The sequence below is a fragment of the Acartia tonsa genome, chromosome 1 (genome assembly GCF_053477335.1).
Source record: "Acartia tonsa isolate MP-2025a chromosome 1, ASM5347733v1, whole genome shotgun sequence".
NCBI classification, from domain to species: domain Eukaryota; kingdom Metazoa; phylum Arthropoda; class Copepoda; order Calanoida; family Acartiidae; genus Acartia; species Acartia tonsa.
The window spans coordinates 42,832,592-42,860,011 of NC_137260.1; the positions used below are offsets into that span (position 1 = coordinate 42,832,592).

A 27,420-nucleotide genomic window follows, 5' to 3' on the forward strand; every position below is an offset into this window, starting at 1 on the left:
GAATTTAATTATTATTAACTAATTATAAATTGGAGGGGAAAAATAGAAAATTACAGGATATGCACCAGAAGCTGCAGGAGTACTATCTTGACCAAAATGGGGATAGTGTATTTGATTCCTGAAGCCCCTTTTAAAGGAATAAGAAAAGAAAAGAAAGAAAAAAAAATGAAACACATTAAATGTAAAAGGTAAAATAGAAACTTCAATATAGGTAATTAAATTGAGTTGTGAGGATGGTAAAAAATGACACAAATAAACATTTATATTATGTAAGAGAAATCAGGAAATAATAAGATGGAAAAAAAATAGATGAAGGAATTTAGAAATCAAACAAAACAAAATAAATCAAATATGAAAGCAAAGAGAATATAAAAAAAAAGAGCAATGTTGCATATAATTTTAATAACATATTTTAAGTTTTAAAATCTCATTGAAGATTAATAAGTAAAGTTTATTATATTTTATATTCTGAACAATTATAATTGAAAGCAAATAATTGGGTTAGTACGAAAAATACTTTACATAAGCGAGGATTTTCATAGTTTATACACTAAAACAAGGATGAAGGGCCATTTATGTAGCGAAGCCTTGATTAATCAAGGATGGAAAACCAGCGCTACACGTAGGTTACAGTAAATATGTTGACATAAAATAAGATGTGAAATTATGTCTTAAATAGCATGTCTGACATACCAAGTAAGTCCGTGCTGACGTAAAGATAAATTATAAAGTACCTTTGCTTGGAAAAAAATTATCTAAAACAAATTATAATGATATATTGAAAAGTTATCAAAGTCATATGAATTTGTCAACGTAGGGGGTAAAAACAAATAATCATATTCATCCAATCTTCACACATTTTATTGTTAAAAAATTACTTTAGAAATATTAAAAAATAACTAATGTTTCAGTGTAAATGTTTATGTGTTAAAATATTGCGTAAGTGCGTAGTAATCCAAATAAAGGCCTAATTCTTTACTTGGCATATGTCTGCCATCTTTGTTTTGATTCTCAATTCTAATACATGGTTACCAACAACTTTTATTTTATTTTACATTTTTTTCAAAGGCGATGCCTCAAAACAATTTTGGAGTCTACATAAATTTGACTTTTAATAATTGAATATGACAAAATAAAAAAAACAATTCAAACAATTAGTTTTACGAACATTAAAATATCAAAAGAAATTATTGAAACAAAAGTTGTTAGGTCTGTTTACCCTTCAAAAGCTCAGTTCTGTAAACCTATTTGTCACACCTTCGACAGCTTAATCACAGGTGGCGTAGGTGTGACGATCACACGTGTCGTTCTTTAGTCAACTCACACCATACGCAATCACACCTTCAAGTCACACCTATGACGTCAATCACCCCTATTTTGGATTCACACGTTTTCGTGTGAGAAGATTTTCATCACACTATGCTGTCGCAGCTGAAAACAGCTTAATCACAGGTCCAGCATGGAAATTTTCAATAAAAACGCGGCATTGCGCTTAAGAAGGGCTTTCCTCTCATATCTAGCAGACAATTACAAAAAAATAAAGAGAAGAAACGTAAATAAACAAACAGACGAGACGAAGCGAAGCGAACATATACACAAAGGACGAATATTTGATTTATCATTTTTTTCTATGTTTATTTAAATGTTTAACCAAATTATGATTTTATGAATAATTTCAGATAATTTGCAGTAAGAAGGTGAATAATGAAGAAGACAACATTGTGGATTTTAAATGGAGATTTACAAACTCTAATTATCTAGTGAAAAAAAAGCTAAAATCGAGATTAGATACATCCTAAAAATATATATAGTGGATAATGCTTTACAAATTATAATTGCAAATGATGGTGAAAGCTATTGCAGTAAAACCTGCCAAAAATAGAACATTTTTTATTACAACCCATAACAGTTTTATCAAAGAAAAAATCGGTTTCGGATATATTAAAGAACTTTTAATATTATATATGAAGTCATATTTGGTTCCTTTAAGTATTTATAATATCTTATGTATGTATAAAAAATATAAAAAAATAATCTGCCAAAATATCTGCATTTCTTTTATTTCTATGTATTATATTTGTATCAAACTGCATCTTACCTACAGACGGCATAGCAAGACGTGCAATGCAGGGATCTCAAGGGATAAGACAATAGTTAATAAATTTATGTATATCCCCTATGATTATGCATAAAATTACCCCTTCTGTATATTGAAATTAGTGGTTGAAACGTTTGAACACTCAATTTAATAAAAAAAAACTATTAAAAATTTAGCAAGAGTCCCATTAGTCTAAAGCCAACGAATAAGAAACGATTATTATAAAACTTTGGGGACTGATATAATAAACAGACCATTGTCCCCATCTCTCTCAGCATACAATGTCATTACAATTGAAGGGAAAATTAACAGGCAAATCTTACAACTTATTTGCATGGTTTTAGGCCATATCATATAAATGCTTTGTGTGCAGCCGCTCAGGGATCTAAATGGATAAGAAAATGGTAATTAAATTTATGTAAATCCCCATTCATGATACACAAAATTACCCCTTCTGTAGATTAAAATTATTGGGTGAAACGTTTAGACACACATCTTCATTATCCAACCAATTAAAATCAATTGAAGTCCCCAAAGTTGTTGAGCCAACAAATAGAAAACGTTATAATTACTTTGTGTGCGGACGCTCAGGGATCTAAAGAGATTAGGCAATGGCCAATAAATTGATGTAAATCCCGATTGATAATGCACAAAATTACCCATTCTGTAGATCTAATTAGTGGTTGAAACGTGTGGACACACAACTTCATAATACAACCAATTAAAGTCCCCAAAGTTGTTGAGCCAACGAATAAGAAAACGTTATTTTCTGTGCGGCTGCTCAGGGATCTAAAGGGATAAGGCAATAGCCAATAAATTGATTTAAATCCCCATTGATGATACACAAAATTACCACTTCTGTAGATTACAATTAGTGGTTGAAACGTTAGGACACACAACTTTATAATACTTCATTAAAATCAAAAAGTCCCCAAATTTGTAGGCCAACGAATAAGAAAATGCTATTGTAAGACCTTGGGGACTAGTGTGATTAACAGCCCAATGTCCCCTCCCTCCCTGGCAGCCGCTAGTATTTTATATCTGGAGAAAAAAAACGTAAAATGACAGGTGTCCAACCTTAACAGACGAAATTTAAAATAAAAATTGATCCTTTTTTTATTCTACTTATCATTTACAGGCAACTAACCAATTGATTGCAGCAGTAGATAAACCTATTGATATCTTATAACGCGGTTTAGGTAAAGAATCAAATCCATCAACACGCTTTAGCACAATAGTACCTTGAATTCTTTAAATTTATTAATTTTATGTTTGTCAGTCCGTACGGTTATCTTTCTAATAATCAATTTAGGCATGTACTTTCAAACACTATAGGTAATTGGTACAGAAACTAAGCTTTTAAAAACACGATTGATGTTGAAATATCATTAAGATTAACCAATAATAAAAGTAATGAAAAATTCAGACTTAATTTTATTAATTTAAGCACAACAATTAAAACATTTATGAAAATAATATAGAATGTAAGTGAACAAATATGGTATTATTTTTGTTTTTAAGTGTAGCCACTACATTAAAGGTTGTCAAGGTGGCTTATTAACAGAATAATTCTTGGAAATCTCGTTAACTGGGGATGGGAATTAACAATCCTGTCCTCCTCCTCTGACATCCAAACTCCTTAACAAAAAGATTAACTTTAAAATTAAAATATTGTCAAGTAGATCAGGTGTTTACATAGGTACTTAAAATACATAATACCTATTGAAAAAAAAAGAGTTTGTAACAATTTATAAAAAAAACATTATTATCCTATTATATTAAGAAATTTATTTATTAAGATTGTGATATCCAAGGAAGGTTTTTATAATAAATTATTTTTATAGTGGCATAAGTACATCATAATTCTCCTAATTTACAATGAAGGGCGAACTGAGGTCAGAGTAACTGGAAGGTTAAATTAAGAACTGAATTATTTTACTTAATATTTAAATAAAAAAATTACATCTAAAAATGAAAAGTAAAATGGGTTTAGATTTTAGAAAAATGTGATAAAATACCTGTATAAGTATGATGCAATTTGTATGATTTGATGTTTGCTTCCCAACCGTGTAAACATTAGCTTTCATAGTTCTGTCCCCAAATTCCACGAGAGAAACAATCTGTTAACAAATGAACTTCATTCAGTCTGAAATAAAAATATTGTTTAAACCTCCAAATTATAAAATTTATTTTTCACAAATAATATTAGAAATAAAAACAGTAGGTATTTAATTATAATTAAACATTAGAGTTAATCTGGTAATCAAAAAACAATCAACAACCTGCTTTACAATTTTAAAACTTAAGAAAATGACGAGCTGAAAATGCGTGTTGTTTCCGTGCTAGTCTGCTAACGATTGATAATATTTTTTGTTTTTGGAAGACGACATTCATAAATTAAAAAATTGACGCGGATTTATAAAATGAATTCTATGGCTTATTGTAAGTTTGACTTCTAAAGTTGAGCAGAAGTTGATACAAAAGTGTTGTTGTTACCGGTGTACACATTGTTGTTGACAGCTAAAATCTTGTCACCCGTATGTTGTTGTTTCACACCTAGCAGTCACACCACACGTATGTTTATAGAACGGCTACGTGTGAGCAATTTCCATCACACCTACGAAATTGAAATCAGGGGTGAGATAGGGGTGACTAAATTCATGCGTGATCACAGCTTACTCACACGGTGTTTCTCGAACCGACCTTAAACATTTTGTCATGCTAAAGACGACCTTTGTAAATGTAATAATTTAAAAGGACTGTCCGCAACAAATACAAAATTTAATTTTTCATAATTTAACCAGAAACTATTGTTCCCTTTTAAATTTTAGGCATATTTGTGTTTTCACATTTTATTTTGTGATATTCTGGGATAATTAAGAATGGCCTCAGACACCACAAGAGAGACCACATTTTAAAAATCGACACATTGTCACTAACCACTTCCCCGAAATTAATTTTCTTAATTCTTTGTGTTCAAGTAATGATCAATCGACCTTTAATTTATTTAATTTTACACTTGAATAAATCTTTGTAATATTTGATTTTCCTTACATGGAAGAGGACCTTCGTCTGCAAAAAAGTAAAGCTTAGATATATTTCTCTGTAGAAAATTTCCTTGAATTTTTCATGTTTAACATGTCAAATAGTAATACATTTTTTAAATTTTACAACATAATATTAAATTTAAAATAATCCTTGTTAGTTTATATTATTTTCAAAATCATAATGACTTAAGTGTTATTTAAATATATCTTAACAAATTAAGGGAAAATACTGTGTAGTATTATTTGTCCCTTGTATTTGGTCCCAACCTATCTTGTTTTTAGTTTGGTGTGGCACTCCAGTTCTAATGAATGAAGCTGTAATCTAATTATTTGCTTATCTTGTGTCTTTAATATGTAATATACACATCTATAGATAAAAAAAAATAATCAAATTGTAAACTTTTTTATGTACAGAAGAAAATGTTGTATTTTATGGAGAAAAAAAATTTTCAGGTGTATTGTAATTTAATCAAACCTGGTATTTTTTTATCTTACTGGCTGGTTTGGGACTACAAGTGTCAATCCGAAGGGGGACTACCAGGATTTTACTAGTGATCATCTAACTAGAGTCTAAAATTACATTTTAAATTTATTATTGAAATTACTGATCAATAAATCTACTTTCAGATATTTTTATTCTTCATTAAGAGGGATTTAAAGATCGTTTAAAGATAACGATGTCACCTTCAAACGAGGACGGTGGAGGCGGCGGCGATAACGAGGGCTGGAAGGCCAGTTACGACAGAGAAGAAGACAGCTTTGAAGTGTAAGTATCAATAGGGCAAATTAGATAAGGAATAAATATGGTTCAAAGGCTTTGCCGGCGAACAAAAACAAACCATAACGGCGGTTTTACGCAAACTTTCTGTTTATTGCATTAAAAGACAGCTCAAATTGATAATATACGAAATTAAATTGAAAGGCCAGCTTAAATTATTTGCTTATACTCAAATTGAGTACGACTTAAATGTATAAGTGACGTAGGGTAGGGAAGTGGCTGTTTAAAGTTTTATGTAGATTTAAGATTTTAAATTTAGTCGTAAAGATTTTCCTTTCAATTTGGGTTTGTCAGTTCTACTGTAATGGGTGTTAATATGAGCGGGTTAAACCAAATTCTTTATTTTCTGAAGGGAGGTTATCACCCCAACCTATTTAACTATTAAATACGGTTTTACCCATCCAATCTTTTACCGCTTTGACGGTTGTCGTTGTAAGACAATCTAATTTAAGGGAGGTTGTTTACCCCAACCTAACAAACCCCTAAATTTGGGCTTACCCAACTAATCTTTACCGCTTCGGCGGTTGTCGTTGAACGACAATCTAATTTAAGGGGGGTTGGTTACCACAACCTATTTAAACCCTTAAATTAACTCTTTTTACCGCTTCGGCGGTTGTCGTTCAACGACAATCTAATTTAAGGGGGTTGGTTACCACAACCTATTTAAACCCTTAGATTAACTCTTTTTACCGCTTCGGCGGTTGTCGTTCAACGACAATCTAATTTAAGGGGGGTTGGTTACCACAACCTATTTAAACCCTTAAATTAACTCCTTTACCGCTTCGGCGGTTGTCGTTCAACGACAATCTAATTTAAGGGGGGTTGGTTACCACAACCTATTTAAACCCTTAAATTAACTCTTTTTACCGCTTCGGCGGTTGTCGTTCAACGACAATCTAATTTAAGGGGGCTTGGTTACCACAACCTATTTAAACCCTTAAATTAACTCTTTTTACCGCTTCGGCGGTTGTCGTTCAACGACAATCTAATTTAAGGGGGGTTGGTTACCACAACCTATTTAAACCTTTAAATTAACTCCAGGGGTGTATATTCTGCACAAGATTTTTTTTCCCCTGCTACAAAATTTTTTATTTTTCTTCCCCCCCCTAGTTTTTTTCTCACCAAGTAGGGGGAAAATGGAAAAATATTTAAAGAACTCTATGATTTATTTATTTTATCCCTCCTACCACACATTTTTAAAAGTTTATTCCCCCCCCCCCCCCCCTGAGCAGGGGATCCCATGTAGAATATACACCCCTGATTAAATCTTTTACCGCTTCGGCGGTTGTCGGTCAACGACAATCTAATTTAAGGGGGGTTGGTTACCACAACCTATTTAAACCCTTAAATTATCTCTTTTACCGCCTCGGTGGTTGTCCTTCAACGACAATCTAATTTAAAGGAGGTTGGTTACCACAACCTATTTAAACCCTTGAATTTGGTTTTACCCAACCATTCTTTTACCCCTTCGGCGGTGTTCATTTAACGACAAATTGCTTTCCTTAGAAGTAGCTAGTTACCTAAAGCCTAACTTTCCTCTTAAAATGCACTTGTTGAACAATCAGTATTTTAGTTGCCTATAAATAATATTTTTTTCTAAACAAAAGGAAAACGAAATCAAACCTTTCTACGGATGAGTTATCTTATCCCTGCCTCTATCACCTGGGAGGAATTCAACCCCCCTTTTCTTCACCCCGTCTCCTTCCCCTTTCATAACCCCCCCGCCCCCACCCCCATTCTGGCTTTAATTTTTTCCATTTTATTGGAACGAAAAATTTACATTATTTATACTAATGTGAAATTTTCTTGTTCAGATTTGACAAGATCTGGAGGATGTCCGAAGGAGACTATTCCAAGTATGAAGCTCCACTTCATCAACATACTGACTGGATTTCGATCATGAGGATCAATACCACTAATGTGAATGGTATGTTTGACTTGGTCGTTTTGGTGAGGAACTAAAAGAATTAAGGTGTGATCCTACACTAATATTAGGACAACCCAAAATTGTACTCCAGGACTCTTGTCTTTTACACATAAACAACAATCACAAAAAGGAAAAAAGGGAAGGTTTGGGGTTTGAAGCAAATTAGTATTAATGGAGAGGAAGTTATCAAAAAGTTTTTTTTTTTTGTTGTTGTTGTTTGTAAGTGGGGGTTGGCCTTGAGTGGGTTAAAACTGTAGTCATGATTAGGTAGGTGGTTCATTGATTGTTAACATTGGGTGATTAATTTATGTCGGATAATGTGTAATAGAAACACAAGTTATTAAGACAAATATTAAATACATTGCATTTCAAGTCTGCATTATTCTTATTATAAAGTCACACAATCCTATAGCCTATAGGAATATTTTCAAAATATTTATGAATGTTTTTCTCCAAATATAGAAAATGCTGTTAGATTCAAACACTCATAGCAAGAATTTTCTAAGAATCATGATACCTACGGAAAATGTGTTCCAACACAGCTTAAATAAGCTGCTATAAGATAATTCTTAAATCCATGCCTTATCAAGTGTTAAATTGATCTAATAAAAAGAAACCTGCAAATATCTTCTTTAAAGGACAACTGTAAACTCCTTTTTATATTGTTTCTTTCATACCGTCAGACACTCACATCTATCCAATAATAGAGCAACTGCAATTGTAGATATTTAAGGCCATTAAGAAACTATTTACACCTTATAGATTTAGAATTTAGATCTTAACATTGTGAGCTATTTACAGCTTAAAAGTTGTTAGATTTTGAATTAAATCCCCCATTAATCAAATTAGCAAACTATTGTATGTTTGATGACAAAATTTTCAGTAATTTATTGAGTAAAAGAACCATATTAAGAATTCCAACCCCCCCCCCCCCTCTATTCATTTTTTTTATTAGCACCCTCCTTTTAGTAGTTATTCCATGTTTTGGTGAATTATCTGATATCAATCAAACAAAACATACGAAGCTTTTAACTTTTGAAAAAGATTTAAGATAAATGTTTAACAAAATCGCTCCTATGGTTTATTTTCACTATTGGTTGCCTTAAGTTATTATGGAAATTGGTGGATACCTAATATTCATGAGGGGTTTAATGCTAAACCATTCTCAGGATCAGATCCTTCTTACTTACCATTATAATCACAGGAAAATTGAAACTTATTTTATTTACAAATAAGATTTCTAATTTAGAATCAAGCAATTGGAAAAACCTTGCATCTCAGGCAAGGAAATATTGATATTAGGGATAAGTATCATTTCTCAACATTTACCAAAGATTGATACAAATACTTATTTAGAGGATACCTTTTATTTGTCTGACTTGGATACTGACCAGTTAATGGACGTACATCTATTGGTTAGGAAGTTGAGTCACAATTAGGACTGCGGGTAATTTTCCTTTATATTCCCATTAAGTATGTAACATAATTCAGGGTAATAATACCCCTAAGTAGCTGACACAAAAATATGTCAAGAAAACAAAACAACAAATTGGTAGGTATGCTATTAAATCAGGAATTATCTGAAATAATTTCCCATGCAAATTTTGTATTGCAATGAACAACAACTATTAGAACAACTTGGAACTAAGTTCTATCTCTGTCTAGTTAAAAGTTAAATCTTTATTTATTTTGTCAAATAATAGAAATGCCAAAATTAAAAAAGCTACCTTTGTTGATCTTAAGCTACTAAATTCCATCGAATGTCTGGAAAATTTATTCAATAGACATAGGCAAGATGTGAAAAAATAATTAAGGCTGCTTGTCCTTTCACCCATAGAAAAAAATCCTTTTAATGACAGAATTTATGATTTTGATTCTAGTGTCCACAAATTGCACTTAAACATTTAAGATATGTAAGTTGAGTTTTAAGAGTAAAACAAAATAAGCAAGCTGACAGATTTCGATATTTTAAACCAAAATATTCTTCACTGTGGGCTAGAATTGAATCAAGACAAAAGTAAGTGCCGAGCCCTGGGACCTATGTATGGTGAAAATAGACATAAAACCATGATGATTCCAGGTAAAACCAAAATATTTCAGCGGGGTCTTTTTGTTTTATTTCAATTTTAAGTTCTGAAAAAAAAATGAAAAAAATATGAAAATCTTTAATAAAAAACAAACAAAAACTGTTTTTCAAAATTTTTTTTCACTGAAAGATACAAACAACTTATATACATACTATAAGCTTTAAAAAAATCAAAATTTTCAAATTTAGGACTGCCTTTCCAAGGTTAGAAGAAAAATCCTAACAACGAATTCTAACATATTTCTGATCAACATAGCAATAAAACGTCTTTTGCTAAATCTTTAACATCAAAATTAGATAGCACTTACTAAAGACTTTTTTTCATTTAAACTTATACTTTTTACATTATTTAACTTTTAAGATTGTGTTTTTTTAAAAGAAAGGTTGCGTGATTTTTTTTCTCATAATTAATTTATCTTAATATGCTGCATTATAAGTGACTGACATTGTAGGCTGTGATGGCTTAGAAAACTCAATACCAGTTTTGTTAGCCCAGGCCATCGGCCCCTCGGGGCCTACAAAACTAGTTTTAATCTTTTTATTTTACTATCTGCTAAAAGCTGTCTATAATCCCATACAATAAATAACTATTAAACATACCAATTAAAGTGAAACAGGGATCTTAAGGGATAAGACAAAGGATGATAAATTGATTACTCCTTCTGTAGATTAATATTATTGGTTAAAAAGTTTGGACTTTGCATGTTTGAACCATCAAATCATTAATCAATTCATAAATTATCAAAAGGATGAGAAAATGTGTTTATAAAACTTTGGATATGATTTACAATTCTATGTCCAGTTCACTCCCTCCCTCCTTCGTTAAACATACACTTATATATAGACAGAAAGACATCCTGTTACTTTTTGTCTAGAGTTTTAGGATATTTTGTTCTATCATACAAATTATTTAAATATCCTGTTTTGAAAAGCAGAATGCCGTTTTAAAATTTATTTTGCTAATTATAAGAGGGAGGGGACATTGGGATGTAAATCACACCAGTACTCACGTTAGCTCAAAAAAATTGTGTACTTTTACTAAAATTAATGGAATGGTTTCAAACTAATATTTTACAAACATATAATCAAACAATAATTTTACATAAGAAATGGTTAGTTTCCTTGTCATAATTTGTGGAAATCTACATGTATCACTTTATTGTCCTTTGTCTTATCCCTTAAGATCTCTGAAAGAAAGAAACAAGGATGACAACATCAATAACATGGATGAGATGGGAATATGGACAAGCAGTTTTAAAAAGAATTTCTTTAAATCCTGAAACCTTTCTTGCGTATTTTATAATTTTAATATTTATAGACCTTGACTGATATACAAAGTAAATTGTTTAGGGAATCTTCACAAAAAATGCAGCCGTCTGTCTTGAATAGCTGCTATACAAATTAAATTTCCCCTGAAAACAGACAAAAACAAAACTATTCAAAAGTACCTATAGTTGTTAAGTCAAAGAATAAGAAATGTCTTTATAAAGTTTAGAGACTAGTTTATTAAAAAGTCAATTGTCCTCTCTATTTCTGGGACACATTCCATATAAGTTTCATTTTTAAAAAACCTAGAATAAACAAAACAAAATATTTTTACTAAAATATAAGCCAACGAATAATAAATTATTATTATAGAACTTTTTAGACTAGTGTTATAAACCGTCCAAACCCCCTACCTCCAATGTATGATAAATAATTGATTTTATACATGATAAATACATGCAAATCGGCAAGAAGGGAGGAAAAATGTGACTGTTTATTTGTTTGTGTAGCCATTGTTTCCTAGTGTTTGGACCTAAGTAGTAATGAAGAAGGATGAAACACTTTTGTTTAGCCACTAGGACTGTTAAGCTCCACGCTCAAGTATATTATACCTTGACCCGCTGTCACAAGTGAGCTACTCTTTATTACCTCACCCTCGCCGAGTATGGCATGTGACTATAAATTATACTGGTACCAAAAGTTTTAATAGACACGTTATCTAATTAGTTAACTGGTCTTTTATTAAATCTTAATTGGATGGTTCAAACTAGCAGTGTCCACACAAAAGAAAACTTTTCCTATTTCTAAGAATCTTTACAGTTCTTATGTCCCCTTCTTCCCTGTTGTTTTGTTGTTTACAATTAAATTATACTGATAAATAAATTCTTCAATTTATGAAATGGTAGATTTAATATGGATCAAGGGGACATTGGAATGTAAAATTTGCTGGTACCCAAAGTTCTTTATAAATATTTTCTCATTCATTGGTTCAAAAACTTTGGGAACTTTATTTTTCATCTTGATTGTTTGGTTTATACTATTAGTCTTGGTATGTTTTATTAATAATTTATGAATTGATTAATGATTTGATGGTTCAAACATGCAAAGTCCAAACTTTTTAACCAATAATATTAATCTACAGAAGGAGTAATCAATTTATCATCCTTTGTCTTATCCCTTAAGATCCCTGTTTCACTTTAATTGGTATGTTTAATAGTTATTTATTGTATGGGATTATAGACAGCTTTTAGCAGATAGTAAAATAAAAAGATTAAAACTAGTTTTGTAGGCCCCGAGGGGCCGATGGCCTGGGCTAACAAAACTGGTATTGAGTTTTCTAAGCCATCACAGCCTACAATGTCAGTCACTTATAATGCAGCATATTAAGATAAATTAATTATGAGAAAAAAAATCACGCAACCTTTCTTTTAAAAAAACACAATCTTAAAAGTTAAATAATGTAAAAAGTATAAGTTTAAATGAAAAAAAGTCTTTAGTAAGTGCTATCTAATTTTGATGTTAAAGATTTAGCAAAAGACGTTTTATTGCTATGTTGATCAGAAATATGTTAGAATTCGTTGTTAGGATTTTTCTTCTAACCTTGGAAAGGCAGTCCTAAATTTGAAAATTTTGATTTTTTTAAAGCTTATAGTATGTATATAAGTTGTTTGTATCTTTCAGTGAAAAAAAATTTTGAAAAACAGTTTTTGTTTGTTTTTTATTAAAGATTTTCATATTTTTTTCATTTTTTTTTCAGAACTTAAAATTGAAATAAAACAAAAAGACCCCGCTGAAATATTTTGGTTTTACCTGGAATCATCATGGTTTTATGTCTATTTTCACCATACATAGGTCCCAGGGCTCGGCACTTACTTTTGTCTTGATTCAATTCTAGCCCACAGTGTCTTCTAGATATTGTGAACAACATTTTTCTATCCTTAAGAGGAATCAAGAAAGTAATGTTTACCCCATCACGTTGCTTATGGAAAGGGATAAGGACGGACATTTCGAATTATATTAAAAAAAAGTAGTTTATGAATACAACTTTTTAAAGTTAGAATCTTACGATTTGGGGTAATTTGTAAGGTAGAGTTAAACATATGCTTACTATTTGCACGAATGTAGATCTTAATATTAATTAAGTTTTATCATAAAACTGCTTCAGACCCCCTCTTACCTGATTATACCTCACTTATTGTTTTTTCTCATGTCTAGTGATAGTGAATCCTTTTACTTTCACAGTATTATATCTCCGAAATTCAATACATAGCACTGTAGGGCAAATCAAAAAAAATATTATTGAAATATTTTGTGTTTCATAAGTTTAGGCTTTTGAAGGTCAAAAACATACATAGACACATACAGAGATTTTCGTAGCCCCTCTACACTTTTATGTGATAGAAAAGAAGCAAGAACTGAGTATTATATATAAATAGAATTTATACTTGATTCAATATTAATGTCTTTTGTAATATATTGTTAGTTAGAAATCATTGAAAAGTATTCTTTAAATTTAAAGCATATGTTTCGATTTTTAGTACATTTAATTAAAAGACTTAAACCTCCCTGGGGGGTGCGGGGTTCAAAGAATAACTACTAGCAGCTATATTATATCTGTAGTAATAAAATTTATTGCCCAAGTCGACCAGCAAATTTTTTACCTTTTCCTGTCTTTGTCCCACTGTGCATAGAAAGAAATCCTACTGAATTCGCCATTGTATCAAAGTCAAAATAACGAAATATTATATCTAATAGTTAAAGTAACTAATACAAATATCTAGTGCCTGGTCACTCCTGATATATATTGTATACCAACATAAATCAAAACTAAATAGGTATTCAAAATGCAACATCGAATTAGATGAATACCGCAAATGTTCAACATTTGGATTTTAATTGCGTACAAAGTTGAATGGGTACAATAGATTCACTCCAAATATTGGGGAAAATTTCTCTTTCTTTTCAACAGAATATGAATCCTTAGTGAATTAAAACTTACCTTTTGTTCCACATTTGTGTAATACTTAAACAGAAAAGCAGTTAATTGTATTCAATATTGTCTATTTAGCGAAATATCTTGTTTGTTTACCCCAACCAAACCTTGAAACCCTCATTTTAACCCCTTATAATTTTTTTAAAATACACTAGATTATCCCCCTATACATTTAAAACCACTTATTTTACCCCTCTAAACAAAACAAAAAAAAGCTTGGACGTGCTTTGACCAAAATATGCATACTGTTTTTGTTTTGCCTGTTTATTGACATTAACACTATTAAGCTGTCATGCATTTGCCATAACAGATTAAAACACATCTCAGACAAGAATAGTTTTGAGTTTGGACTTTCCTGTCATTTGTAACAGAAGGAGGCCAATTCTTTTATACTATATTCGGTAATTGTCAATATTTGAAAAGATTTGCTCCAAAAATTTGCAAATAGTTTAATATATATTCTCATATAATATATTCAAACCTTAATTAGTCTAAATTCAAGAGAGAATCTAAAGCTTATGTAAATTAAATTGCTTTAAATTATATATTTACACTACGAAATGAACATTAAACATCTTTATTTCAGACAGTTTTCTTTAAAACTTAGAAAAGAAAAAACTCCATTGTTATCAATATTCCTTTAGATTAGATATTCATAAACATTTACGTAAACCTTTACCTATCTATTAAGACTAATTCATTTTGCTTGAAGTATTGTCGCTTTTGAATAAACTAAACTTTGCATGGCATTACAGATTTACTTCCAAATGAATCAATTCTATAATGGTAAAGTTTTATATTATGTTATATGTAATTTTTAAGTCCATATAATGCGAACTTATGTATTGGCCTGAAAGACATTTTTCATGATATTCAGAACAAGTCTTAAACATTGTAACAAAAATTATGGAGTTATAAATTAATTTAAAGTCACATGTTTATAATGAGATATATCGATACCAACAAATAAAAAAAGAGGTAATACCATGATAGGACCATTAGTTTAATCACTGAAAATACATCCCAATTTTTGAGGAGGTATCAGGTTTTTAAACTTCTAACAAACCGAAATGATTTTTTTTTTTTCATTTCATTTGGTATAATTAATTATCTGTCTATTTCCATACTATAGATAATGCCAAACTTACTAGATATATTAAGTACCTAAGATTCTTATTAATCTTTTATAAATATATCTGCAGAATTAGGAACTTCCGTACATCTTTGAGAAATGTGATATTTGAATTTTGTTTTGAAACCAAAGGGGTTGTTGCATAAAGTGCATTTAAACATGAATTTAGTGAAATGCATATTTTTTATTTTTTTTTATCCTGTTCAATAGTTTAACTACTGTGACATTTATAAATATATGTTGCATTTAGATGTCAAGTGACCTATGCCAAGTACCGATGCCAAGATACCGATGCCAAGTTAACGATGCCAAGCAGCTAGATGATAGGAGAGCTGTTCATGGCCTAGAAGAAGTTGACAGACATGGAGAACTTCTTCCTAGTAAATTAAACAGATGCCAAGTTAATGTATTTATTAAACGATGCCAAAAATATAATTGTTAATCTTATTCTGTGTTTATCTTTATTTATTTGTTATTTGATTAAAATTACCTTTACAGAATAAGATATGTTTCTGGGCTTAAGTTATGTCTATAATTAGTTTCAGAATAGAGATGATATGTTTGTTCTTGTAGAATGTGCAACACCTGTCATTTATCACTGCGCTACCAGCTAAGGTCTATTTTTACAATGGTAGCAAAGTCATAAACTCGACTACGGCGCTGTCTTGACATTTTTACTTGAAAAGCATCTCTCTTTAATTCTCTTGAAGTGAAAAAGACATTCCCAGAGGGAAAAGTATTGATTGAGAGTCTCGAGTAGAGCAACAATAACGATATCAAACAGTTGCCCGATATCAAAACTGAAGGGGATAGAGGTCCTTAAATAAATCCTAGTTGGGGTTACTCCTAGAGGGAGAGGAATCTGCTAGTTAAAGGTCTTGAGCAGAACAGCATTAACGATATCAAACAGTTGCCCGATATCAAAACTGAAGGAGATACAAACAGTTGTACATTTTTGTCCTAGTTGGGATCACTCCTAGAGGGAGAAAGTTCAGATTATAAAGCGTTTATAAACAACTAAATAAAAACGATATCAAGTAACCTGCCCTATATCAAAACTGATTGAAGTTTTTTTTATATATACATATTCCATCCAGATATTGTCATAAGTAGAACAACAATAACGATAACAAACAGGGTTGCCCGATATCAAAACAGTAAGAGGCCGAGGTCTAATTAAAAGGAGAAGGAGAAGTATAAACCTACAAAAACGCTTCCAGTAGAATAACAATAACGATATCAAACAGTAAGCCCTATATCAAAACAGATAAAAGTTTTTTTTCAACAGCGTATTATTACAAATATTAAGCAGGGTTGCCAGATATCAAGCTGGAGGTGGAAGAAGAAACAGAGGTAAGCCCAGGGGAAAGCACCCAAGGGGGGTCAAACAAAGGTGAAGGAAATTTGACCGATACCAAAACCGTAAATAAAAATCAAATATTGCCCGATAACAAAACTGTAACTGATAAGCAAACATTGCCCGATACCAAAACGGAAAAACAACAAATAAGCCCAGAGACAAAAATGGCAGAACAAAAGGGAGAGAGAGAAAAATGGACAGGATATGGGAAGGGATTAAATATTCCTTACATTGAAGACTACCAATCCTTTGATTTATGGACTAAAATGATCCATGCATGGAGCAAAACCACTCACATCCCACTAAAAGAACAAGGATTTGTCCTAGTACAAGATTTGCCCCTAAAAAGCGAACGTTATGGCGCCACCCTGCGGGAAGATGTAATGAAAGAGTGTCCACCCGATGAATTAATTGAGGATGAACAAGGCGTTACAAAGATCATAGAGTTTCTAAAGGGAAGATTTTGGGTAGATACAGAACAAGATGTTTATGACACCCATGATAAGCTAAAAACAATACACAGGCGCAAGGGACAACCGTTGAACGAGTATATTATCGAATTTGACAAACTAATGAAAAAGGCCGAGCAATTAAAGATTCGTCCAATGGGAAAAGAAATGGATATGTGTTTGGCAATGGATTTAATATCAACTTCAGACTTGAACCCATATGAAAGAATGCTTATAAAATCGGTAACATGCGTAACTAACGATGACGGAAAAAGATATGAAACCGTGAAATCGAAAATGCGCGAAATTCTTGGACAAAACGGCGATAAAAATATACCAAATAATGATAATAATGTCTTACTTACACAAAATAATTCAAATGGAGAAGACGACATTCAAAACCCTACAGACGAAGCATATCTAGCTAGGGGATGGAAACCGCCGCCAAAGCAAAATAACCGATACCAAAATAATTCCCGTAACCGATACCAAAACAAATATAAAGGGAACAACGCACAACAAAGCAACAATAGGAACAAGTTTCTAATAAAGACCAAACCACAAAATCCATTAGGCAAAGATGGCAAACCATTGCAATGCTTAGGCTGCAAAGCTATTACACATTTAATAGCAGATTGTCCGGATGTAGACAAGCAGCAAAACAAAAAGTACAAAGAAGTGCTTCTAGTTAACAAAGAATCAGAACAAGAAGAAAGATACCTGCTTGAGATATCTTCAGCTGAAGAAGAACAAGAAGAAGGAGGCGAAGCATTTTGCTCAGTCTACTGTTCAGATAACAAGGAAGATCTGAGTAGCTTCACAGCAGAAGCCCTAAATAAGGCTGCGCTAGACACATGCTGTACGTCTAGTATCTGTGGAGAAAAGTGGATGAAAGTATACATGGATGCCTTAGATGATGAAATGAAGAAGAAAATAGTTGGTCCAATGAAAAGTAATAAACACTTCTTATTTGGCAACCAAGGAAGAATGAAATCCACAGCAAAGTATTCTATACCAGTAAAAATAGGAGGAGAAGATAACATGATAACTGTGGATGTGATTCCATCTGACATACCAATGTTACTTTCAAAAGGAGAAATGAAGAAACTAGGAATGGCTTTAGATATCAAGAATGATAAAGGATTCATCAATGGCAAACCACTGATTCTCACTACTACAAATGCAGGTCATTATGTTGTTGATTTACTACAAAGCAAAGAGGAACTAGAAGAAGTATGCATTGCAGAACTAGATAATGATGTAGAACAAATCCAGATGAAAGCACTAATGAAAATTCATCGCCAATTTGGTCATAGACCAAAAGTACAGTTTGTCACTATTCTGAAAGAAGCTGGGAAATGGCAAGAAAAGTTTTCCAAGATGATAGATAAGATAATGGACAGCTGTGAGGGGTGTATTTTGAGGAAGAGATGTCCAGACAGACCAGCAGTAGCACCACCCATGGCTAATGATTTCGGTCAAGTACTAGGAATGGACTTAAAAGTATGGGACAAAGACAAAAACATATATGTCCTATATATGATAGATATGTTTAGCAGATTTCAAGTAGCAACAGTGATTAGAAGCAAACAAGCCTCTGAAATTGTTAAAGCTTTTACCACCAAGTGGCTACCAACATTTGGTAGAGTTGATAAGATTCTCACTGACAATGGTGGAGAGTTCAATAATGATGAAATGAGAGAAGTAGCTAGTCTGCTTAACATTGAACTACTCACCACCGGTGCCAACTCGCCCTGGCAAAACGGGACCATTGAAAAGAATCATGGGACCACCGATGGAGTAGCACATGCAACCAAGAGAGACTTTCCAGACATGCCGTTGGAAGTAGCTCTAGCATGGGCGGTAAATGCTGTGAACTCTTTGTCAAGTGTGAGAGGATTCTCACCACATCAAATAGTATTTGGAAGATCAATCAAACTTCCAAATATTTTAGAGGATCCACCACCAACATGGGAAGAGCCACAAAAGAGCAAGGAGATGATGGATACTCTCAATGCTATACATGCTACAAGAGTTGAGTACATGAAATCAGAGAGATGTGAGCGTATAAGACGAGCATTGAAAGCAAAGATCAGAATCAATGACACACTTTATGAGAAAGGAGATATAGTATATTTCAAGAAGGAAGGAGAAGAAACTTGGAGAGGGCCCGCCAAAGTAGTTTTTCAAGACAGCAAGGTTATCTTCATCAGAATCGGTTCAATATACTACAGAGTGAGTGCCAATCGCCTCATCAAAGCTGGTGAAGGACTAACCAAAGACATCAAAGAGAAGGAAAAACAGGAAGACATGAACAATGAGCAAGAAGAGAAGAGTGAGCCACTAAACATCAGAACGACCAGACAAACGATTCCCGAGACATCATACGAGGAACCAGACTGGCATAGACTAACAATGCAAGAAAGAGAGCAAGATAAGAATGTTAATATCGAAGAAATAAACATAGAAGGTGAAGAAGAACTGGAAGCTCCAATTACAACAGAACAAGAGGATCAAGGAGCAACAGAACAGACCGAGACAGATCACAACATACCTACTGAACAGACAGATACCAACAATAGAAAAGGTCGAAAGAGGAGAAAAGTGAATCAGAAACCTACTCCTGAAATAAACGAAGATGGAACAATCAGGAATGCAGCAGCAATCCTTAAAAGGAATGATAGAATTGAGATTTTCGAGAACGGAAAGTGGGAGAAAGGTATGATTCTAGGTCATGGAGGAAAAGTAGGTGGAAAACATAGTGGTTGGTATAACATCCAACTGGACAATGGACAAACTTTTCACGATGAAGTTTCAAGGAGAGAAATCAGATATGAGAACAACCAAGAAGATGATAACATCGAAGAAGATGAAGATGTTATGCTTGTGGTCAAATTGGACGATGGCAGGACAATAGAAATGCCTGACATTGCACAAAGAAGAATAAGGCTAGAAAATGAGGAAGAAGCAATTGCGCTATTAGTCCAAGAAGATATTCTTGCAGTAATGGTACCTAGAGAACAGAGAGATTCACCAGAATGTATGACAGCAAAATTAGAGGAGCTTGCTAAATTACAGGCTTTTGATACCTACACTATAGTTGATGATGAAGGACAGGACAGGATAACAACAACCTGGGTCCTGACAGAGAAGGGGACAGAGAAAAGAGCAAGACTGACAGCACGAGGGTTCCAAGAGGATGGCACCTTCCCAACTGATAGCCCTACAGTGCAAAAGCATTCAATGAAATTGCTATTAACCATTGCTGCAACAGAAGGCTGGGATATAAGTACCACAGATATAACATCAGCGTTTCTACAAGGTAGCCAAATGGACAGAGATGTTTATGTAAAACCACCGAAAGAAGCCAATATGCCAAATAAATTATGGCTTTTGAATAAGTGTCTATATGGTCTAAAGGATGCCAGCAGGAAATGGTATTTGAAAGTTGTTGAGAAATTGAAACAACTGGGATTCAAAACCAGCTGCTATGATTCAGGAATGTTCTTTCTAATCAAGGATGGCAAACTGATTGGAATCGTAGCATTGCATGTGGATGATTTTCTACACACTGGCAATGACTTCTTTAACAGAGTCATTATGCCACAAGTCCTTGCATGTTTTAAAGTTGGAAAGTCTGAATCACGAGAATTCATGTACACAGGATTTTACTTAAAACAGTCAGATCAAGGTGTGAGAATTGACCAGGACAAATATGTCAAGAATGTCAAGATTCCTGTAGTAGACTTACAACAGCTGAAAGATCGCAAACGTGAAATGACACAGGATGAGCTTACTCTGTTAAGACAATTGACAGGTATTGTCAACTGGGCAGCTAGAGCCACCAGGCCAGATCTATGCTTCGAAATGATTGACTTGTCAACAAAGTTCAAAGGAGGTGTGGTTGATGACCTCATAAAAGCCAAGAATGTGGCAGCAAGATTGAAGAAATTTGAAATGTCAATCATGATTTCCAATCTGGAAGATCTGAAGGATTGTGAAATAATAGTTTACACTGATGCAGCATTCAGAAATTTGAATGACAATACTGATAGCTGTGGAGGATATTTGATCTTATTAGTGAACATGAAGACAGGTAAAGTTGCATCATTGGAATGGAAGAGTGGAAAGCTTAAAAGGAAAGTCCACAGTACATTGGGAGCAGAAACACAGGCGCTCTACAGTGGATTAGATGCGGCTGTTGGCCTGAAGCTGCTTTTATCAGAATTATATGATGGAGCAATGAACTTGGAAGTCAAAGCCATCACTGACAATCTTTCTTGCAGAACATCAATTTACTCAGAATCTGAGGTTACAGAAAGGCAGTTGAGGGGAGACATTGCTGTAATTAAGCAAATGATTGAGACAGGAAAGGTGAAAGAGATTCGCTGGGTGAAAGGAGAGGATATGTTAGCTGACCAACTGACAAAAAGAGGAGTAAACAAGCTACCTCTTATGGAAGTGTTGCAAACAGGACGGCTCAACAGCGAAACACTCAGGTTGATTAGAGACTAAATCAACACAATAATCATTGGTCACATGACCAAAACGATATCAAGTTTTGTACAAAGAATTAATCAATTGTAAATATTATAATACCAAAAAAAAAAAAAAAAAATCCAAAAACAACACAAAATTCAGAAAAATACCACAAAAAGACATAAAAACTGAGTAAAAACAACAAAAACAGCACAAAAATCAAAGAAAAATAACCAAAGAATAAATATTGTACAATTATTATGATTTAATACAAAAGGTGAAAACCCCGATATACTATGTACATGCTGGGAAAAAGTACAAAAATGACAATCAGAATTGTAAGAGAGTTGGCAACCTACACGAATGTGGAAGAACGAGCCGGGAAAATTACAAACGCGGCATTTATCAGAATTTGCGCAACGAGCCCGCAAAGAAAACGTGAAACCACTTTCTTCATACAATTTTACCGCAAATTAAAGTTTTTTTTCAGCACTTCTCTGTTTAAATAGTGAAAATACCAGTATATACCAAATTACATCGTATTTTTTTTGTATGAATATCAAAACGAAGCTTTTAAAACATGTTTTTCTCAAATAATCCCAGCCGTATGCAATAATATACCAAATTTAGTCGTATTTTTATATGAATATTAAAATGAAGCTTTTATAAAACAAATAGTGATAAATCTACCAAAGAAAAGAAGTATTTTTTTATCATTGAGGCCTTAGCAAATTTAACGTAGGCAAATATACCAAAACAGCACAGTTTTTTTTATCAATGAGGCCTTAGCAAATTTAACGTAGGCAAATATACCAAAACAGCACAGTTTTTTTTTGTTAAAGTTTACACATGAAGCCCTAACAAATTTTTGGCAAACAAAATTTTCCAGCAATCAACAAAATTATCATGATTTAATTTTTTTTTTCAGAATAAATCATGCCTAATTGGAGTAAGTTCAATCGACAAGATGTCGATATAATATTCGCCCCATTCAAAATCCATGAAGAGCTATGGAATGAGGCCCGCCTAGGCAAACGGTGGATCTCGTTGGCGGATAAGTCCATGGAGGAGATGAAGGAGATTATCCTCAACACGGTGCGCGACCAAACGGTGAAAAAGAATCTGATAATAGCATCTTATCAGAAATTTGTCGGCGGAAGTAACCATGCTAAGATTGAAGCACACTTGCGTGAGATAAAGGCGGCGGTAGAGGCCCAGAGGGCTAACAAATTGAGTTTTAGTACCGCATGGTTCGTTCCAAATCACATTGCTGTTTGGCACAAGGTAGGAGAGTTCAACCAACTGGTTCATCAACTGTGTGACGACATGGGTGTCACACGTGTTAATCTACACAGAGCAGTTATGTCGCAAATGAGCCCTACTGATAAATCTTTGCGCGTTAGAGCGTCGATGTGGGCAGAAAATCAAGTAGGCGTTGGGTTTGGCAGCAATCCAAGCTATGAAGCCTGCAGCAATATTGCCAAAACTGTTATTACAGTTTTTGACAAAGCTTTTTGCGATAATAATCAACTAAATAGTCCACCAAGCAGGCCACCAGTGGTGAAAATTCCACCATGTCTATCTGTCACCCCTGGTTTTTGCGACAACTTGTACATGAAGCAGCTGATGGTTGACAAGATGATTATAAAATCGAAGAAGAAGCCGTCTGCTGAAACCAGGTTGAGATGTTCTGAACAGCGAGCATCAGGCTGGAGAGATTGGCACATTTACAAAGTGCATGGCGTCATGGATAGATATTGTGAGAAGGAGGGGGCGTTGCTAGCCCACAGAATGATGTTGAAGCAAGGAGATGAGATTCCAACATGGGAAGAGAATCCTGATGACTGGGTCACTGACAGGGATGTAGTTATAATCAATCCTTCGATTAACAACAACAAAGATGACCAGGCTAATCAGGAAGACAAGGATGACAAGATTGCAAATGATGACAAGTTGGAGCCAGAGCCACAGAAGCAAGACAGGAAGAGAAATTGTAATGAAGATGAGCTTTCAGTTGCTCTGAACAAAGTTGATATGCTGGAGCGGCAACTAGAGATATGCCAAGAGAAGGTCAAGGCTTATGAACAGACTATTGACAATAAGGAGGCAATGGTACACAAAGAGAAGGCAGCTGTCAAGTACTGGAGGCATCAGGCTGAAACCAGCAAGTCTGAGAGAAGCAAAGCTGTAGACCAGAACTGTCAGCTAAGAATGGAGATCAACACGGTTAGCAAGGAGCTGGAAAGAGTCAACACTGAGTACGAGTGCTTGTGCAACCTCTACGAGAGCACACGTTCTGACAAGATCAGGGTCACCAGACATTTCCAGGACAACGATGAGAACAGTGACCTGGATGAAGATTCAGAGTAATTTCTTGTTTGATTCATCACAACACCAAAGAAACAATAAGAATACCAAATTTATATTAGTGTGACATTTATAAATATATGTTGCATTTAGATGTCAAGTGACCTATGCCAAGTACCGATGCCAAGATACCGATGCCAAGTTAACGATGCCAAGCAGCTAGATGATAGGAGAGCTGTTCATGGCCTAGAAGAAGTTGACAGACATGGAGAACTTCTTCCTAGTAAATTAAACAGATGCCAAGTTAATGTATTTATTAAACGATGCCAAAAATATAATTGTTAATCTTATTCTGTGTTTATCTTTATTTATTTGTTATTTGATTAAAATTACCTTTACAGAATAAGATATGTTTCTGGGCTTAAGTTATGTCTATAATTAGTTTCAGAATAGAGATGATATGTTTGTTCTTGTAGAATGTGCAACACCTGTCATTTATCACTGCGCTACCAGCTAAGGTCTATTTTTACAACTACGTCTATAGGACATATATTTGAAAGAATTTCAATTTTCTACAAAGTGGTTTTCAAAATATTAAGACTTGAAAATCATATATTTGGATATATCTATTTACTTATGCTCACAATCAAACTTGTTAAATGTACTTAACTATCTCTTTAAATATAGTTTACACTAAAAGAGGAATGTGCAGTATTATAATAGTATTAGGTCTAGTGTGCAAAATAATTTGTTTCATATTCCTACCCCAAGAATATGACATGGAAAAGTCTTGCTTCTGTGGTTTTTTAGGCTGCAGAAAATCTCTGAAAACTAAAACTTTCAAACCGTGAAATTTTACTATCCCATATTAACAATAAGTCGAGGTAATTGCTTAATACGAAGCTTATTATAGAAGTATATCTTTATAAAACATATTAATAAATACCTACTTTACGAAATTATTGCCTTATTCCTCTTCTACACCATCATTCAATACTAATAGTTTAATTATTACTGGATTTTACACTAGATTATCATGTGTAAAGTGGAATTTGTAGTTGGCTAAAATAACAATCCCCCCATCCAACCCCAGTCTCCATTCACGAATTTTTATGTTTGTAATATGAATTTTTCACACATGGTGAAACAGATAGGACACTTCAATTGTACCTTAATTTCCATTGAACCTGTCTTTCATTAAAATATGCCGGAGTGTTTTCTACTTGGTATACCATTCTGGTATTAAAAATTTATTATATGGCTTAGATATTCAAATAGGATAGCCTTAAACCATCCCAGGACCTATGGAATGTTTCCTTAAAAGTTAAAACTCAATAATTTAAAATAGCATATTGTATATTATTTATACATGGAAACAAGGATGATAACTTCCTCAAAAGTGAAGCTCCAAAATTGAACCTAAGTATAAAGAAAAAATTGTATGTATGAAAACAGGTTGAAAATTTACTTAAACACAGGATATTGTTTAAGAACATACTTACATTTTTAGGTCTTGTTTATTGAGATGCTTAAATTATAATTTTGTACCTGGTCAATGGAAGCATATGCTAAAAATTATTTATATAGAATAAATATATCGTACCTAAGGAAAATGTTGCCAAAAGAAAAAATAATCTTTTTTAATGGTCGTACAAAATTTGTGGTAATGTTTATAGAGTGGCTACGCTTTCTAAACCATACTTAACTGTTACAGAACTCATCAATTAAAGTCTGAACTCTTTAGGACAATTCTTCTATGCTTAGATTGTAAAGAGCTAACCGTCACATACTTACATATGTACATACATACTCTAACATTAGAGCAGAACAAAGCATTCGTTGATTTGTACTTAAGATTCGCACCTGAAATGAATCTATCATTGGCAGGAACAGAGGACAATGACAAAAGCTTTAATTTTACAACTCTTGTAAAACTTATGGGGTTATGTTTTTCAGAAATTTATTGGAAACAAGACTACAAGTACAAACCTTGGAAGTCATGGGTATAGCTTATAATATTTCATTGTGCAATGTTACTTTCGAACTCCATTGTTTGAATTCAATTTAATAACAACGCAGTTGTTTATTGATTGCCAAACGGAGATGTAAGGAGGATTCCAGGGCATCCATGATTATCATAGCCATATTATTTGAAGTAATAAGTTTGGTTTGAAAAATAGTTCCTGAACACTGTCCATTCACTTCTAACTTATATTCTGGCGGTCATAGCAGACCTGCTATGTCAAACCCAACATACATAACGAAAGCTTTGAGCACTTAATTCAAACATGAATACTAAACCCCAGGGTGGGAGCTAGTTTTTGGTCATCTCTTCTTTTCCTAACTTATTTTTTAGTACAAAGCCTGGGCCCCATTGTTTCGGTAGTGGGGATAAAATTCATTAATTAAAAGGGAGGTTTCAAGTTATTTACTTTTGATTATTGAACATTATTGACCAGCCAAATAACTGTCTAATGAAGGGTCACTTAAGTTGACCGAAAAGGCAGCTATTTTATTTGGCGGTCAAACGAGTCTGACCGGTCAGGACTATAATTTATGCTGACCGGTCAAACTTGACTCCTCCCAATTTCAATTAATTTAGGTTAGGATATATAGAATTTTGGGATGACCAAAAACAAGCAACTTTTACATTTCAGATCTTTAGACAAGAAGAACAGTGAAAGCCAGGTACGTGCCCCTGGCTGGTTTGGGACTACAAATGTCAATCCGAAGGGGGACTACCAGGATTTTACTAGTGATCATCTAACTAGAGTCTAAAATTACATTTTAAATTTATTATTGAAATTACTGATCAATAAATCTACTTTCAGATATTTTTATTCTTCATTAAGAGGGATTTAAAGATCGCCCAAAACCCACCCGCCCTGTAGTGGGGATAAAATTCATTAATTAAAAGGGAGGTTTCAAGTTATTTACTTTTGATTATTGAACATTATTGACCAGCCAAATAACTGTCTAATGAAGGGTCACTTAAGTTGACCGAAAAGGCAGCTATTTTATTTGGCGGTCAAACGAGTCTGACCGGTCAGGACTATAATTTATGCTGACCGGTCAAACTTGACTCCTCCCAATTTCAATTAATTTAGGTTAGGATATATAGAATTTTGGGATGACCAAAAACAAGCAACTTTTACATTTCAGATCTTTAGACAAGAAGAACAGTGAAAGCCAGGTACGTGCCCCTTAGTAATGAAAAAAATATGTGTTTCTATACATATATATACACATATGTTTATATTAGTGACTTTATTTTCATTTTACACATACTTTGTTGTAAAATTAATTTTTTTAGTAATTTGATTTATTTAATCGTCTTCTAAACTCGAAAGCATTTTGGTGCATGGTATACATTTAAAGTTGTTGGTATTTTAGTTTCAACTAGGTCATGTAAAGGTTTTGGTGTTGTTTTACGCAATCCTTGTGGTGGTTTTATGCTAGTTTTCTGACTTCTTCATATCTTCGTTATAGATCCCCCGGC

General features: G+C 33.2%; 1 long non-coding RNA gene across 2 annotated transcripts; it reads left to right on the forward strand.

The window, feature by feature from the left end:
• Nucleotides 1-5,712: 5,712 nt before the first annotated feature.
• On the forward strand, nt 5,713-26,620 carry LOC145320191 (uncharacterized). Of its 2 annotated transcripts, XR_013880119.1 has the most exons (3): nt 5,713-5,911; nt 7,738-7,850; nt 26,579-26,620. It is a non-coding gene; the product is annotated as an uncharacterized LOC145320191 (long non-coding RNA). The 2 variants fall into 2 exon arrangements; XR_013880118.1 differs by lacking the exon at nt 26,579-26,620 and having other exon boundaries at nt 5,717-5,911; nt 7,738-8,018.
• Nucleotides 26,621-27,420: the final 800 nt, after the last annotated feature.